Source organism: Salmo salar, chromosome 27 (assembly GCF_965601325.2).
Source record: "Salmo salar chromosome 27, fSalSal1, whole genome shotgun sequence".
In the NCBI taxonomy this organism is placed as follows: Eukaryota; Metazoa; Chordata; class Actinopteri; order Salmoniformes; family Salmonidae; genus Salmo; species Salmo salar.
In genome coordinates this window covers 7,451,006-7,469,274 of record NC_138317.1, presented here as the reverse complement: position 1 = coordinate 7,469,274, position 18,269 = coordinate 7,451,006, and positions in this window count along the sequence as shown.

The window sequence follows — 18,269 nt, the reverse complement described above, 5'->3', positions numbered from 1 at the left end:
ATAGGAGAAAAAACAAGCAACAAACAAAGAAGATAGGCTTTTGAAAAATAACTATTTTTCATAAAATTGTAGTTATCTTAGCTAGCTGAATTGTTTACCAGTTGCTAAGCAGTTGCTAGGGCCTCTTTTGGAAGAAGCTAGCTAGCTAACGAAGAACAACAAAGAATATCTAGTTAACAGAAGAAAAGAAAGAGAAAATCAGGACAGAAGAAAAAGGATATCAAAGTGAAACAGTTCTCTAAAGACACAAGAGACAATAATACAAGAAACAACACTTCTGTAGCTTGTCAACTATGTGTATGTCTATCCCTGTTCTCTCCCCTCTGCACAGGCCATACAAACGCTTCACACCGCGTGGCCGCTGCCACTCTAACCTGGTGGTCCCAGCGGGCACGACCCACGTGGAGTTCCAGGTCTCCGGCAGCCTCTGGAACTGCCGGTCTGCAGCCAACAAGGCTGAGTTCATCTCAGCCTATGCTACCCTCCAGTCCCTAGACTTCCTGGCGCTGACGGAAACATGGATTACCACAGATAACACTGCTACTTCTACTGCTCTCTCTTCGTCTGCCCACGTGTTCTCGCATACCCCTAGAGCATCGAGCCAGCGGGGTGGTGGCACTGGAATCCTCATCTCTCCCAAGTGGACATTCTCTCTTTCTCCCCTGACCCATCTGTCTATCTCCTCATTTGAATTCCATGCTGTCACAGTTACCAGCCCTTTCAAGCTTAACATCCTTATCATTTATCGCCCTCCAGGTTCCCTTGGAGAGTTCATCAATGAGCTTGACGCCTTGATAAGTTCCTTTCCTGAGGATGGCTCACCTCTCACAGTTCTGGGTGACTTTAACCTCCCCACGTCTACCTTTGACTCATTCCTCTCTGCCTCCTTCTTTCCACTCCTCTCCTCTTTTGACCTCACCCTCTCACCTTCCCCCCTACTCACAAGGCAGGCAATACGCTTGACCTCATCTTTACTAGATGCTGTTCTTCCACTAATCTCATTGCAACTCCCCTCCAAATCTCCGACCACTATCTTGTATCCTTTTCCCTCTTGCTCTCATCCAACACTTCTCACTCTGCCCCTACTCGGATGGTATTGCGCCGTCCCAACCTTCGCTCTCTCTCTCCCGCTACTCTCTCCTCTTCCATCCTATCATCTCTTCCCTCTGCTCAAACCTTCTCCAACCTATCTCCTGATTCTGCCTCCTCAACCCTCCTCTCCTCCCTTTCTGCATCCTTTGATTTTCTCTGTCCCCTATACTCCAGGCCGGCTCGGTCCTCCCCTCCTGCTCCGTGGCTCGACGACTCACTACGAGCTCACAGAACAGGGCTCCGGGCAGCCGAGCGGAAATGGAGGAAAACTCGCCTCCCTGCGGACCTGGCATCCTTTCACTCCCTCCTCTCTACATTCTCCTCTTCTGTCTCTGCTGCTAAAGCCACTTTGTACCACTCTAAATTCCAAGCATCTGCCTCTAACCCTAGGAAGCTCTTTGCTACCTTCTCCTCCCTCCTGAATCCTCCTCCCCCCCCCCCCCTCCTCCCTCTCTGCGGATGACTTCATCAACCATTTTGAAAAGAAGGTTGACGATATCCGATCCTCGTTTGCTAAGTCAAACAACACCGCTGGTCCTGCTCACACTGCCCTACCCTGTGCTTTGACCTCTTTCTCCCCTCTCTCTCCAGATGAAATCTTGCGTCTTGTGACGGCCGGCCGCCCAACAACCTGCCCACTTGACCCTATCCCCTCCTCTCTTCTCCAGACCATTTCCGGAGACCTTCTCCCCTACCTCACCTCGCTCATCAACTCATCCTTGACCGCTGGCTACGTTCCTTCCGTCTTCAAGAGAGCGAGAGTTGCACCCCTTCTGAAAAAACCTACACTCGATCCCTCCGATGTCAACAACTACAGACCAGTATCCCTTCTTTATTTTCTCTCCAAAACTCTTGAACGTGCCGTCCTTGGCCAGCTCTCCTGCTATCTCTCTCAGAATTACCTTCTTGATCCTAATCAGTCAGGTTTCAAGACTGGGCATTCAACTGAGACTGCTCTTCTCTGTGTCACGGAGGCTCTCCGCACTGCTAAAGCTAACTCTCTCTCCTCTGCTCTCATCCTTCTAGACCTATCTGATGCCTTTGATACTGTGAACCATCAGATCCTCCTCTCCACCCTCTCCGAGTTGGGCATCTCCGGCGCGGCCCACGCTTGGATTGCGTCCTACCTGACAGGTCGCTCCTACCAGGTGGCGTGGCGAGAATCTGTCTCCGCACCATGCGCTCTCACCACTGGTGTCCCCCAGGGCTCTGTTCTAGGCCCTCTCCTATTCTCGCTATACACCACGTCATTTGGCTCTGTCATATCCTCACATGGTCTCTCCTATCATTGCTATGCAGACGACACACAATTAATCTTCTCCTTTCCCCCTTCTGATAACCAGGCGGCGAATCGCATCTCTGCATGTCTGTCAGACATATCAGTGTGGATGACGGATCACCACCTCAAGCTGAACCTCGGCAAGACGGAGCTGCTCTTCCTCCCGGGGAAGGACTGCCCGTTCCATGATCTCGCCATCACGGTTGACAACTCCCTTGTGTCCTCCTCCCAGAGTGCTAAGAACCTTGGCGTGATCCTGGACAACACCCTGTCGTTCTCCACTAACATCAAGGCGGTGACCCGATCCTGTAGGTTCATGCTCTACAACATTCGCAGAGTACGACCCTGCCTCACACAGGAAGCGGCGCAGGTCCTAATCCAGGCACTTGTCATCTCCTGTCTAGATTACTGCAACTCGCTGTTGGCTGGGCTCCCTGCCTGTGCCATTAAACCCCTACAACTCATCCAGAATGCCGCAGCCCGTCTGGTGTTCAACCTTCCCAAGTTCTCTCACGTCACCCCGCTCCTCCGCTCTCTCCACTGGCTTCCAGTTGAAGCTCGCATCCGCTACAAGACCATGGTGATTGCCTACGGAGCTGTGAAGGGAACGGCACCTCCATACCTTCAGGCTCTGATCAGGCCCTACACCCAAACAAGGGCACTGCGTTCATCCACCTCTGGCCTGCTGGCCCCCCTACCTCTGAGGAAGCACAGTTCCCGCTCAGCCCAGTCAAAACTGTTCGCTGCTCTGGCACCCCAATGGTGGAACAAGCTCCCTCACGACGCCAGGACAGCGGAGTCAATCACCACCTTCCGGAGACACCTGAAACCCCACCTCTTTAAGGAATACCTAGGATAGGATAAAGTAATCCTTCTAACCCCCCCCCCCCCCTTAAAAGATTTAGATGCACTATTGTAAAGTGGTTGTTCCACTGGATATCATAAGGTGAATGCACCAATTTGTAAGTCGCTCTGGATAAGAGCGTCTGCTAAATGACTTAAATGTAATGTAATATGTAATGTATAATACAGATTATGTCCAGTGTTCTTTCTGTAATGTTCACTAGATGAGATGCTGCATGTCATGGAGTAAACTCATATCTGTTTATAGTGATTGACGCGAGACTGGAGGTACAAGGACCAAGGACACACTGATTATTGTGTGGGTGGCAGGTAGGCTAGTGGTTAGAGCGTTGGGCCATTAACCGAAAGGTTGCTAGATCGAATCCCCGAGCTGACAAGGTCGTTCTGCCCCTGAACAACCCACTCTTCCTAGGCTGTTATTGTAAATCAGAATTTGTTCTTAACTGACTTGCCTAGTTAAATAAAAATAAAATATTTTGTGATTCTGTAGCAGCTGACAGTCACTGCCTTTTGTTTTGACTTCCTGCAAGCCTCTCAGGCTGGTGTTTACAGTACACCTGGTGCTGTCTGATTAGTATATAAGGGGCTTGTCTCCAAGAGGCCAGTTAGACATTTCTCTGCTTCTATGCTGGATGGTATCTCCCTGTTGCAACTTGTATTAAACTCAATTGATTTATGATTGACTGTGTCTATGACTGCTCTTCTCTTTTGTTCACCTGGAAATTCCTATTACAATCATCATCATCATGTGGCTGCTCAGTGAAACAACCTGTCCTGTCTTGTCATAGACGCTTGCTAAGAAACTTTAATGAGCAAGCCTTCCTTGATGACCTGGCCTCTGTAAATTGGAATAGAATCAGTTTGATCCCCTCTGTCGAAGACACTTGGACCTTCTTTTTTTATAATTTCAGTGATATTGTTAACAAACACGCCCCCCTAAAGAACATTTAAATTAAAAACAGGTTCAGCCCCTGGTTCGACTGTGACCTTGCAGAGTTACTCCACCTCAAGAATTGCATTTAGCGAAAGGCTCGGCACATGCATACTCAGGCTGACTGGCTCTCGTTCAGGCAAATGAGAAATAAGTGCACTCAGGCTATACCGGAAGGCCAAAGTTAGTTACTTTAAGGGGCAGTTCTCTCTCTTTGGGTCTAACTCCAAGAAGTTTTGGAAAACGGTTAAAGACCTGGAGAATAAACCCTCCTCTTCACAGCTGCCCATGTCCCTTAAAGTTGATGATGTGGTTGTTACTGACAAGAAGCATATGGCTGAGCTTTTTAATCACCACTTCATTAAGTCAGGATTCCTATTTGACTCAGCCATGCCTCCTTGCCCGTCCAACATTTCCTCATCTCCCACCCCTTCTAATGTGACTAGCCCCGATGCTCCTCCCTCTTTTTCCTCTGCCCCACTACAAAGTTTCTCCCTGCAGGCGGTCACTGAGTCCGAGATGCTAAAGGACCTCCTTAAACTTGACCCCCAAAAAACATCTGGGTTAGATGGTTTAGACCCTTTCTTCTTTAAGGTTGCTGCCCCTATAATCGCCACACCTATCTCTGACCTTTTTAACCTTTCTCTCCTCTCTGGGTAGGTTCCCATTGCTTGGAAGGCAGCCATGATTTGTCCTTTATTTAAAGGGGAGATCAAGCTGATCCTGACTGTTATAGGCCTATTTCTATTTTGCCCTGTTTATCAAAAGTGTTGGAAAAACTTGTCAATAATCAACTGACTGGCTTTCTTGATGTCTATAGTATTCTCTCTGGTACGCAATCTGGTTTCCGCTCAGGTTATGGATGTGTCACTGCAACCTTAAAAGTCCTCAATGATGTCACCATCGCCATTGATTCTAAGCAATGTTGTGCTGCTATTTTTATTGACTTGGCCAAAGCTTTTGATACGGTAGACCATTCCATTCTTGTGGGCCAGATAATGAGTATTGGTGTCTCTGAGGGGTCCTTGGCCTGGTTTGCTAATTACCTCTCTCAAAGAGTGCAGTGTATAAAGTCACAACATCTGCTGTCTCAGCCACTGCCTGTCACCAAGGGTGTACCCCAAGGCTTGATCCTAGGCCCCACGCTCTTCTCAATTTACAACAACAACATAGCTCAGGCAGTAGGAAGCTCTCTCCTCCATTTATATGCAGATTATACAGTCTTATACTCAGCTGGCACCTCCCCAGATTTTGTGTTAAATGCTCTACAACAAAGCTTTCTTAGTGTCCAACAAGCTTCTCTGCCCTTAATCTTGTTCTGAACACCTCCAAACAAAGGTCATGTGGTTTGGTAAGAAGGATGCTCCTCTCCCCACAGGTGTAATTACTACCTTTGAGGGTTTAGCGCTTGAGGTAGTCACCTCATACAAGTACTTGGGAGTATGGCTAGACAGTACACTGTCCTTCTCTCAGCACATACCAAAGCTGCAGGCTAAAGTTAAATCTAGACTTGGTTTCCTCTATCATAATCGCTCCTCTTTCACCCCAGCTGCCAAACTAACCCTGATTCAGATGACCAGCCTACCCATGCTAGATTACGGAGACTTAATTTATAGATCGGCAGGTAAGGGTGCTCTCGAGTGGCTAGATGTTCTTTACCATTCGGCCATCAGATTTGTCACCAATGCTCCTCATCGGACACATCACTGCACTCTATACTCTTCTGTAAATTGGTCATCTCTGTATACCCGTCGCGAAACCCACTGGTTGATGCTTATTTATAAATCCCTCTTAGGCCTCACTCCCCCTTATATGAGATATCTACTGCAGCCCTCATCCTCCACATACAACACCCGTTCTGCCAGTTACATTCTGTTAAAGATCCCCAAAGCACACACATCCCTGGGTCGCTCATCTTTTCAGTTCGCTGCAGCTAGCGACTGGAACGAGAGCAACAAACACTCAAACTGGATAGTGTCATGACTGTCCTGATCAGGTCAGGTTACAGGAGACCACAAACCTACAGATTATCTCTCAACCCCCAACAGAGGAGGAGAGATCTAGGGGTATGAGGATGTGGGGGTTTTATGACCCCTCACGCCCATGATAAATCTTAGGACACAGAGAAATTCCTTTGTCCTCACTATGGAGAACTGGCCTCAGAACATTAAATATACAATAAAGGGACTTTGGAACAATGGTTTCCGTCAGCCACAACAATTGATGGAATATGAAAATGTATGTAATTTTTGTTTTATTATTAAAGGTTAACAGATGACGTTATTATGAAAACATTGTACCTTTAAGAGTTTTCCCAGTATATGCCTGATGTTTATACATTGTACGTTGTGTGGAAAATATCCAAATCAAAGACAATGTTTTGGTAAAGATGAGATGTGAAGTTAGTGGTCTAAAATTGGATTTGAGTAAAATCTAGGCCTTGTCCCTTAACTTGGTATGCCCAGAGAATTGCCCTAAAGGCGGTTACGCCCACTTCTGACCCGAGGGTATAAGACAGGAGACTGAAGAATTAACATATTAGACTAACTGACCCCAGGCTGCAGCCACGGTCTGAATGGTCAACGAACCCCAAAACGCAACACAAGGTTGAAGACAAAGAAATCTTTTTCTACCCAAGCTACGGATGAGTAGCTGTGTCTAAGCGGGTGAATTCAAGCCGAACCACCTAGCCTCCACTCTTCATCGAATCGTGGTATCTACGCTGTTTCATTCCTATGCTGTGAGCTCTGAGCTACAGAGCTGTCTGTCCTCAGAAGCCCCCTTCCAAAGCAAGGACGAGGAATCAGACCACTAAGCCAAAAGGGACACTGACATCGTGAGGACAACCAGAGAGTTGCGTTGGAGCAGTGCGTCCTTGAGAAGCCTAAACGAGCCACGCGGGACGCCCCATCTGAGACCTCCAACACTTAATTACATCATTATATTCTGACCCATAAGAGCGGCAGTTCGGGGCAAGGCTAGAGTTAAAATAAGCATAGCTGACAAATGAACCCAAATGTATATTTCTCTCGTGTACTTTCTTTGTTTCTCTCTCTTTTAAATCCCCATTTTGGGTAACACGCGCCATAGTGTGTTGACCCGTTATACTAAGTCCTAATCAATAGCCTAGACTGTGTTTTGTGTATGTGTATCTTTTATCATCATTTTAGCTTGCTAGTAAATAAATAATCAACTAAATTGGTGTGGTAAACCCATTGGTGGAGCCCGGGTTCGTGCAGATTCCCGGATTATGCGACGTTCAGAAATGAGACTGTAGAGGAAATTGATTAATTTAGCGACTGTTGTAAAATCGATATTCTGATATTCCTTGAGTTAATTTGGGAAATAGAAACTCAATAAAACAAATTTTTCCATGGTGCCCCAGGTTAATGAGTTAATAATTGCTTGATTCATTGCTTGATTCATTTAATCATGCAATTATAAACAGTTAATCATTCGATGAGCAACAGTCGTCACATTAACTAATACAACGTCACGACAACAGTTTTATCTCAATCTCTTCATTCAAAGACTCAATCATGGAGTCTCTTACTGACAGTTGTGGCTGCTTTGTGTGATCTATTGTTGTCTCTACCTTCTTGCCCTTGGTGCTGTTGTCTGTGCCCAATAATGTTTGTACCATGTTGTGCTGCTGCCATGTTGTGTTGCTACCATGTTGTTTTCATGTTGTGTTGCTACCATGCTGTGTTGTCATGTGTTGCTGCCATGCTATGTTGTCTTAGGCTTCTCTTTATGTAGTGTTGTGTTGTCTCTCTTGTCTTGATGTGTGTTTTGTCCTATGCCGCTGTCCCCGCAGGAGTCCTTTTGCCTTTTAGTAGGCACTCATTGTAAATAAGACTACGTTCTTAACTGACTTGCCTAGTTAAATAAAGGTTAAGTAAAAAATAAATAAAAAATACAAATGTGCAATAGGCCTATATAAAAATATAACCAAGGACAACCCTGCTAAAAAAACCAGCAGAAATGAGCCATATGTATAGGGTTTGCCCAAGTTTTTGAACAGCTGCCACGTTAGCGCCTTTATTTTCAAAATGTTGGTGATGTAACAAGAGAGAGCGCCTCCGACAATTCCCTTTGAAATGACTCACTGTAAACAAGAAAAACAGTGCAGCGAATTTACCAGACAGTTTTATTGATTAGCATTCGGGATAATGTGTTTCCAAGTCTGTGTTTATAGGTTTTGACAACTATCAGGAATAAACATCAATCTAGAGAACAATGTGGAGGCGTAAATGATCACTTAGTAACAGCTATGGAGGAGAAAGTAGAGCTCTCTGAATGTTCAGACACAAATCGCATTGGTCGGATGCTGGTCAAGTTGGTCTGACCAGCATGGTCTAGCTGGTATAACCAGCATGGTCTAGCTGGTTATGGTGGTTGACCAGAATGGTGTAGCTGGTCAAGCTGGTCTGACCAGCATGGTCTAGCTGGTTAGGATGGCCGACTAGCTGGTCAAGCTGGTGATGCTGGTGACCAGGTTATGCTGGTATGCTGGTTTAGTTTAGTTTATTAAGATCCCCATTAGCTAGTGCCAGTGATTCATTTGAGCCGTGGCACCTCTCAGTTTTGTACCCTTTCATTCCTGAACCCATACCTCTTGTGGCATGAACAATAATTTTCACTGTTTACAATGTAAAACTCCTAATAAAATCAATCAGAGTAATTCAATTTTTATTCCTCTGTCATTGTCATGCCCCCTAAAAAACCTAATGTGAAAACATGCCTGATATTATAAGAATGTTGGGCCGTCTCAGGTTTATGGTTTTCACAACATTGTTGCTTATATAGACCAACCATTGCTGTGGTGAGAGAGAGAAGCACACCGGTATCTCTCACAGAACTAAAATGAGATTCACTTCCTATGATCTCTCTCCCTCTCTGTGCTGTTATAGACATGAGCCGGCAACTCGCATCTCTCCAGCATTGCACTTCATCATTGATTTCCTAATAGAATAATAGCTGCGGAAAGTGTGCTGGAGGTTCTGCAGCGCTCTGCAGTCTGTTCAGAAAGAAATTAAATAATTCCCAAATACTACACCAGGACTAAGCCTATAATTTAGCCACAGAGGATCAATGGCTAATTTAAAAAAAATAGCTTAGCTGTGGATTGTGTGTAGCCAAATCACAAGGTATGCCTACAGTCGGGAACCGTGGGAAATCTGTCAGTGTACAGCATGCAGCCAAAACAGGCCTTTCGCAATATTTCAAATACAATCATTGGAAATCACAGGTTGGAAAGCAAATGGATACTGCTGAAAATAAAATATTAATTTGTCTGTATGTTACCAAGTTATCAACTTCCAAATAGGCCGCTGAGTGAGCTGCACATCATTGGGTGAGTCAGTGAAACAGGAAAACTTTTTTAGGACTATAATTTCCTCCTCATATTGTACATATTCTAGGCCTGCCAATGCTGTTTTTATTGATCTCAGATTCTCAGTTTGTCAGTGTCAAAGTAGCCTGTCATTTTGATCATTTGTGAGGTATTATTTTAGGGCTCCTGAGTGGCACAGCGGTCTAAGGCAGCGCATCTCAGTGCTAGAGGCGTCACTACAGACCCTGGTTTGATTCCAGACTGTATCACAACCGGCAGTGATTGGGAGTCCCATAGGGTGGCTCACAATTGGCCCAGCATCGTCCGGGTTAGGGTTTGGCCGGGGTAAGCCATCATTGGAAATAAGAATTTGTTCTTAACTGACTTGCTTAGTTAAATAAAGGTTAAATAAAAAACAGTCATCTAAAATAATGTAGAATAGCATGAAATCCATTTATAAAAGGCAACATTTTACAGGACTCTAGGCTACAAAAAATTTACTCCATGTGTGCAACTTCTGCAACCAGCCCCACACTGCTGCTCTATACCAGTACTCAAAAGCGATGATAATGCATGCAATGCTTTATTATAAATCAGATTTTTTTATGCTTCCGGTACCTCATAGCCCCCAGGTCACCCACCCCTCGGGCTCACTTTTACATGCACGTTCACATGCACACCAATATCCCGTTTTTTAAAGCTAAACTTGCTTTTGCCTGAGTAACCTCTGGTGGCAAAGCATTCCACTATACATAACTGAGAGACGCATTAAATCTGTTTTTGGTTTGGGTACCGTGAAGAAACCCATAGTGGCGTCTGGTGGGTTTATATTGTAGCGGCTTTACTATGCACCACAGGAGAACCAAGAAATGAAGAGCGACACCACGGCTGTCTTTTAGGCTTTTATGTTGATCTGCAATAGTATTGTGAAAAGACAGGACAGGAACACATCAGTCTCCAATGCACCACCTGACAAGCTGTTCTACACAGGAGCATGAAGAAAGGTAAAACACATATCCTGTCTCACATCCCCAATACATTGCTAGGTGCTTTCAGTGTTGACAGTACCAAAATACAACAACTCATGTACAAAAACACTGCAACACAAACAAGTTACAACGTGAAATCGCCTTTATCTCATTCTCCCCTTCTGTCTGAACTTGGAACATTCCTGTTCGCGGGCTTTGGCCACTGATCCTCAAACTGATTGTTCTGCTCTGCGTTGTGTACTATTCCAATAATCTGAAGTTTGCTGGAATAACCATTTTAACTCTACTACACTCACCCCTTCTTAATTTCAGCAAACTTTAAGACATAAGGTAAGAGTTCTTCCTCCACAGGGGTAACCTTGACCAAGAGTCGTCCAGAAGGACAGCAAAGAGACTTTGCCAGGTAGAAATATGCCCATATACATACAACCTATGACCCCCTAATAAAGTATTTCTCATTTCCTTAATCTATCCTCTGGCTTCTGTTTCACTGGGGTACTGTCACTTCAACAAAAGTTGATAAGGCTTGAATCAGGGCAGCTAGATGCTCTCTTTTGTCCGGCTCAGCAGTCAGTTGACTCATTGACTCTAAAAGTCTTTTGACAGGCTTCACAACTCTTCCAGTTCGAGTTCTCAAAGTGCCTTAATTTGGTCTCAGGACTGTATCAGTGAGCTCAGACGTCTGGCTGTTTCTGTGCTCTACCTCTCTCTGGTTACTCATTCTCTTCTTAGTAGATCTTATGCATACAGAGCCGCTGACTGATGAACTTCTACTGCTGATGCCATCTAGACTGCTCACTGACGTTGCTTTTCTACTTGTGTCATCTTCAGAAGGATCACTTGAATCATCACCAGGCATCATTGAGGAGCTTCCTGTGCTTGATTTAGCTGCTTGTCCTGAGATCATGTCCTTCGCTGGGCTTTGAGGAGCAGCTTCTCTCATGTTCACGCCATCTTCCAGTCCCGAAGATTTTTGACCTTCAGCTTCTGTGGGCCCCTCAGGCTTCTGGCCCTCGAGAATCCAGACAGCAGTCCTTCGATCCTCTGAATCCTCATCCACATCGAATACCGGTCTTTCATCACCGCTGTCTGCGTTTATGTCCTCCTCTGAAGCAGTAGAGGCTACTGTGGACATCTCGTCTGTCTGTCCCACCGGCAGGAAGTTCACTGGCAGTATGAAGTTTCGATGAACTACTTTACTCTTCTTGGTAGTAGGATTTTCGACTCTGTAGATGTGCACAGACGGGTCTTTCCATGTGATCACATAGACCGTTGAATCCCACAAGTCGGCAAGTTTACCTTTTCCTCTTTCCTTTCGGTTTGCCAAGAGAACTCGGTCCCCAATCTCCAGGGCAGTACCTTTCACTCTCTTGTTATACTGCCTTGCTTGCTTTTTCTGAGCTTCAGTGGTGTTGGCCTGAGCGATCCTGACAGCCTCTCGCAGGTCAATTTGGAACGAGTCAACATACTCGTCATGAGTCAACACGTCTTCGTTTTTCAAGGTACTTCCAAACATGATATCCACTGGCAGCCGTGGAATTTGGCTGAACATCAGGAAGAACGGTGCGAATCCTGTCGTTTCGTGTGTGGTACAGTTGTACGAGAAGGTGAGCATCTGTATCATCTGGGGCCATCTTTCTTTTGCTCTCACTGGCAGCAATCGGACCATGTTTCCGAGCGTGCGGTTGAATCTTTCCGTCTGGCCGTTGCCCATAGGATGATATGGAGTGGTATGGGACTTTTTGACTCCTGAGACTTGTAGCAATTCTGCGATTAAGTGACTCTCAAAGTTTGCTCCTTTGTCAGAGTGTATCCGCTGGGGAAACCCATAGACACAGAAGAACTGGTTCCATAACTTCTGGGCAACCACCTTTGCTGTCTGGTTCGGGCAAGGAAATGCATGTGCCAGCTTCGTAAAATGATCTGTGATGACGAGTACATCAACACTCTCTCCATCCATCCCTTCCTTCCTTCTGCTGACCAGAAGTCTATGCACACCAGTTCCAACGCTGTGCTGGTCTGAATAGATTCCAACGGTGCCCTAGCCTCTGGCTCCATTGTCTTGCCAACCACACAGCGCTTACAGTAGGAGACATATTTCTTCCCTTCCCCTTCCGTTCCAGTCCAGAAGAACCTTTGACGTACCAAATGGAGTGTTCTAGTCTGGCCTTGGTGGCCGGCTTCATCATGGGTTCCCCTCAGAACGATGGCTTTAAGGGAGTCTGGCACAACCAGCTGGTACCTCTTCTTGACAACTCTGTCCTTAGATCTTCGGTAGAGGATCTCATCCTTGATTTCGAGTTTATCCCAATGATTCAGCATTCTCAACACTTGGGCAGTCTCATGAGCCCTCTCTCTCCGCAAAGGTCTCCTCCTCCTCTCAACAAAGTACGCCACTCGGGCCAGCACCTGATCCGCCATCTGTTTTCTCCGTATCACATCAGAAGAAAGGACTGGAAGAGTAGCCACTCCCCCTTCATGCTGAAGGATGCTGGCAGAATACTGGGCTAATTGGAATTTGCGCACTGGCACACTCGCATCCCACTCCAGACAGGATTCCAAAACTGCTTTCACTCCTTCAGAAGAGACTTGAGCCAGGATCTCACCACCTTGGATATTGACTGGCAGTTTGAATGCGTCCTGGATGGACTCTGAAGTCACATACTCTGGGAACTCACTTGCCTTCCTAGCTCCAACGAACGGCTGTCGACTAAGCAGGTCTGCTGGGACATTCTGGGGCCCGGGGATTTACTTCAAGTCAAAGTCGAAGGGGGCCAGTTTAGAGACCCACTGCTGCTCACAGCCAGTTTAGAGACCCACCGCTGCTCACAGGCATCTAGCTTTGGTTTCGTCATTATATATGTCAGGGGGTTGTTATCTGTTAGGACTGTGAATCTATTCCCCTTCAGCCAATGGTTGAACTTATCACACACAGCCCACTTAAGAGCGAAGAACTCTAATCTGTGTGCTGGGTAACAGGACTGGGACCTCGACAGAGTCTTGCTTGCAAAAGCTACTGGTCTGGGCCTACTCTCACCCTCAAATGTCTGGCTAAGTACTGCACCTAAGCCATCCATTGATGCATCTGTTGATAGGAGAAACGGTCTGCTAAAGTCTGGGTGAGCCAGCACGGCTGTTTGGGAGACAGTAACTTTTAGCTTCTCCAGCACCTCCCCACATTCAGAAGTCCAGTCTTCAGGTTTCAGACGTTTATAGGCCATGCCATGAGGTTTTCCTTTTTCTCCTTTCCGCTTACTTTTCTGTCCTGCAATCAGACAAAACAGTGGTTTGGCTAAACCTGAGAAAGTCACAATGAAGTGGGAATAATAGTTTGCCATACCAAGAAATGATCTGACCTTGGTGGGTGAAGGTGTTTTCCCATCATTTTCCATCAGGTCATCTGCTGTGATGTCGTTGATTGCAGACACTTTTCCTGGGTCGGTTGCAATGCCCTCTGCCGTGACGATATGGCCTAAAAACTTGACAGATTTTCTGAGGAGGTAACTTTTTTTTTGCGCTAGCTTCAGGATGTGTTCCTTAAGGCGGGAGAACACCATTTCAAGACGGTCCAGGGCTTCCTGCTCACTCTTCCCGAAAACCAGGAGATCATCCAAGTAGCACAGGAGGGACAAGTAGTTCTGGTCGCCGAAGATCGAGGTCATCATTCTGGCGAATGTTGCTGGGCTGTTACATAATCCCTGAGCCATTCTGTTGTACTCAAATAAACCTGTGGGTGTTGTGCACACTGTGTACTTGCGATCATCTTCATGTATGGGGATGTTGTAGAATCCCGAAGGCAAATCCATAGTACTGAAGAAGCAGTTCCCTCCCAAAGCAGCGAGAGCATCGGCTTGATGGGGCAATGGGTATGCATCTTTCTCTGTCCTCTGGTTCAACCATCTGAAATCAGTGCAAATTCTAAACTCTCCTGACGGCTTCCAAAACAGGACAAGGGGGAGGCCCACTCACTACTGGACTTTCAAATGATGCCCCGCTCCTCCATTTCCTCCAACGTCTGTCTCAGTTTCTGGTAGTCGGATGGAGAGACCCTCCTGTATGGCAGCCGGAAAGGCTTTTCATCTTTGAGTCGGATACGGTGGATGACGTTCTTCGCTTCCCCACAGTCAAGTCGGTCCCTGGAGAAGATGCCTTCATACTGAGCAATAAGGTCCACTAGTTTTCCTTTCCACATGTCAGACACTTCACAGGACTCTATGTCAACTTCTTTTAAGCCCAACTCTTCCAACTTTTGTAGATACTCCTTCTTTGCCCTTTTTCCACTAACTGAACATTCTTCCCCAGCTTGGGTGACATTCTGAAGAGCAGACTGGACCTTACTGGGGTTCTCAGCATGGCTGGCATAGAGCTCTAGGTCTTCTAGGGCTAGGCATGGGTGCACATCGGCCAATTTGGTGTTACGGCGGAGAATAATAGGGTGGTCCAACATGTTGATCACTTTCATGGGGACCCACTTGTCCCCCCTCAAAGGACATACAGTGCGTCCTACTAGGACATTTCTTGGTGCAGATCGTGCTGTGGTGGCCTCTATGACTACAGTACTACCAACTGATAGCGGCACCTTTTCTTTCAGTTTTCCCCAGACCAAATGTTCATGTTGAGGCATGAGAGTCACACTCTGCTTGAGCATTACAGTTCCCACTTTGTCTGGTATTTTGTCACCGTGCCAACGGTTCACGTTGGCTAGCATGCTGAGTAAAAGTCCATGTGAATCTCCTTTGGCAGGTTTGGAGAGGCTGTCCCAATACCACTTTGTTTTCTTAACCTGTTGCACTATGTGTTTATGGCGTTCGATCCAACTATCATGTCATCTGTCTGTCCAGGTACAACTAAAACAGACACTGCCATCTTGCAATCTAAAAGATCAATGTTCAAGTCATATTCATACTTAGGCTGTGCCTGGTTGCCCCCACAGCCTACAATAACTACTTGAGTTGGCTTTCTAGACTCTGGTTTTATCACATTACATCTCAGAAGTGTGTCTTCAGCTGACTCACTTAACGTGCAGGTCATAGACCCACTATCTATCAGAGCTTGAAGTTCTACAATTTCTTGCACCATTACTGGAACATAGAAAAGACTGTCATTACTCTCTATTTTCGGATAAATCACCTCGGTTTTCATTGTGTTTCTAGTCCTTATATCTGTGGTGTTCTGTGGGGGTGTAACATGTTTGCCCACACTGCCCCCCTCTTGGCCTGAGCATGTTAGTTTAAAGCGGGGCCAGGGGGAGCCTCGGCAGTTGCCTCTCCAACTTGTTTTCTTGCTGGATATTCAAAGCCTCTGTGGCCTGTCCTGTGACACTTGAAGCATAAACCCTCCTTAAAGCAGTGCGACTGAGTTGAATGGACTGAGGCCTTACAAATTCTACAGGGACCAGCAGCAGTATTAGTTTGTGGCGTTCTGGCTGAAGTTCTCCTTTGATTTTGTTCCTGGGTTGACAGGAGCTTTTCCAGGAGAGAAATCACTTTGTTCAATGGAGCCTGATCACTGTTAGTGGGTGTGGCTGAATTATTATGACCGACTGCTTGTTGTTGAGTCATACACCAAGCGTCGGGGGTCATCACAACTTCTACCTTGGCAGTACTTTGCGCCCTGTGTCTGGCTGATTGTTTGTCTCGTGATGGCTGTCAATCATTGCCTGCAAATCTCCAACGGTCAAATTTTCAATAGGCCTGCACCTAAGAGCGGCATATAGTGCTGGATCAGGGCAGTGCTTAACAAACATCATGGTCACCTCGTGACCTGGATCATCCACTCTTTTTCCCTGTCTTTGCAAGCACTCATTGGCAAGGTCAATTGCTTTGTTCAGTCTAACCCAATAATCCAAGGAGCTCTCTGACTGTCTTGGTAAGGTTTCATAGAAGTATCCCAATGGAATTGTGGATGAGATTGCCTCTCCAAAGTGCTGCCTCAAGATATTGTATATGGCTTCAGGATCTCTGCTTATGTTAACAAGAGGGTTTCCACGGAGCCCAATTCTGACTATGTCTTTAGCCCGCCCCATCAGTCTGTCCTGTATCTCTTGCCCCTGTTCTGATATACTGCATCCCTTCTTTTTCAAGTAAGCTTGCATAAATTCTTGCCATTCAGTCACTGTGCACCGGTCTGTGCTATCACCCCGGAAGTGGGGTGGTTCTCTGACTTCTGACTTCAGAATTAGGTTGACCTTTGACCAATCAGGTATTTCTACTATTGGTTGGGGAGGGGCAGTGCTTGGTCCAGCCCCTGCTAGACTAGCGGCAACTTGATTTCCTATTTCACTGCCCAGTTGTTTGACTAACTCTGCTAGGACTTGCAATTGTGTTCGGTTTTCATTTTCACCCCCTATGGCCTTCTGGGACTCTTCACTGTTATCGTTGCCTGGTTGGCTACTGCTAACATGCTCTGGTTGGCTACTACTAACACTTGGCACTCTAGTGTCGACTGCTGGGTATCTAAGAGGACTGGCTCTAGCACCATGTTCCACCATACTGGCCAACTGAGCCCCCCGCCCCACCCCACTGGCAATACCTTGTGGACCTCTCACAGTAACACCAACTGGAGTAACATGTACATTGTTATCACCAACACCTGATGTCTTCTCTCTCCTGTTCTGTAATCTCATACAACTGAGGTGTACGCAACATATTGTCCAAAGTTCACCTTGCCCTCAAATGTTCTAAACGTGTGATGTCGATCCAGTTCTGTGTAGGAGTCCCCCGGCGATCTGCTGCAGCTGATCTGTTGATCCGGGTCACGGCACCAATCTGTAGCGGCTTTACTATGCACCACAGGAGAACCAAGAAATGAAGAGCGACACCACGGCTGTCTTTTAGGCTTTTATGTTGATCTGCAATAGTATTGTGAAAAGACAGGACAGGAACACATCAGTCTCCAATGCACCACCTGACAAGCTGTTCTTTCTCTCTCAGTGTTTTCTCAGACTCTCACAATCACACTCATACATAAAGCCATAATGTATAGTATAAAATAATAACCAGTCCTTAATACAAAGAATGTATAATCTTAATTCTTAGACAATAGAACCATACCTGCAATAGTATTGTGAAAAGACAGGACAGGTACACATCAGTCTCCAATGCACCACCTGACAAGCTGTTCTACACAGGAGCATGAAGAAAGGTAAAACACATTTCCTGTCTCACATCCCCAATACATTGCTAGGTGCTTTCAGTGTTGACAGTACCAAAATACACCTAACATCAACAGGCATCACCAGAAGCGCAACAATTAAAATTAGAAACCAAAAGTAAAGTTCCTGGCGATCATAGCGATCTGACTCCCCCCTTCTGTCTGAACTTGGAACATTCCTGTTCGCGGGCTTTGGCCACTGACCCTCAACCTGATTGTTCTGCTCTGCGTTGTGTACTATTCCAATAATCTGAAGTTTGCTGGAATAACCATTTTAACTCTACTACAATATGTCTATTCGAAGTGTATGCAAATAAATTATACAAGTGGTTAAAATAACCCTTACCTAACCTATTTAAAATGTCAACGTCAATGGGGTAGAATCCCGGATAGACAGTCCCAAGTACCCTGCATAGCAAGGCCCACAAAGTCATAAACCCCGCCTATTTCGAAAATGTATCTATTCAAATGAGATTTTAAACCAAACCCTAACCACACTGCTAACCTTAAATTAAGGTAAAACATATATTGTTTGTTTTCATGAATTTTTACGATATGCACAATTTTGACTTTGTGGCGGTGGCAACTTTTGCCTTCCCAGTTTTGTTATTTATTTTCAGTGTATGA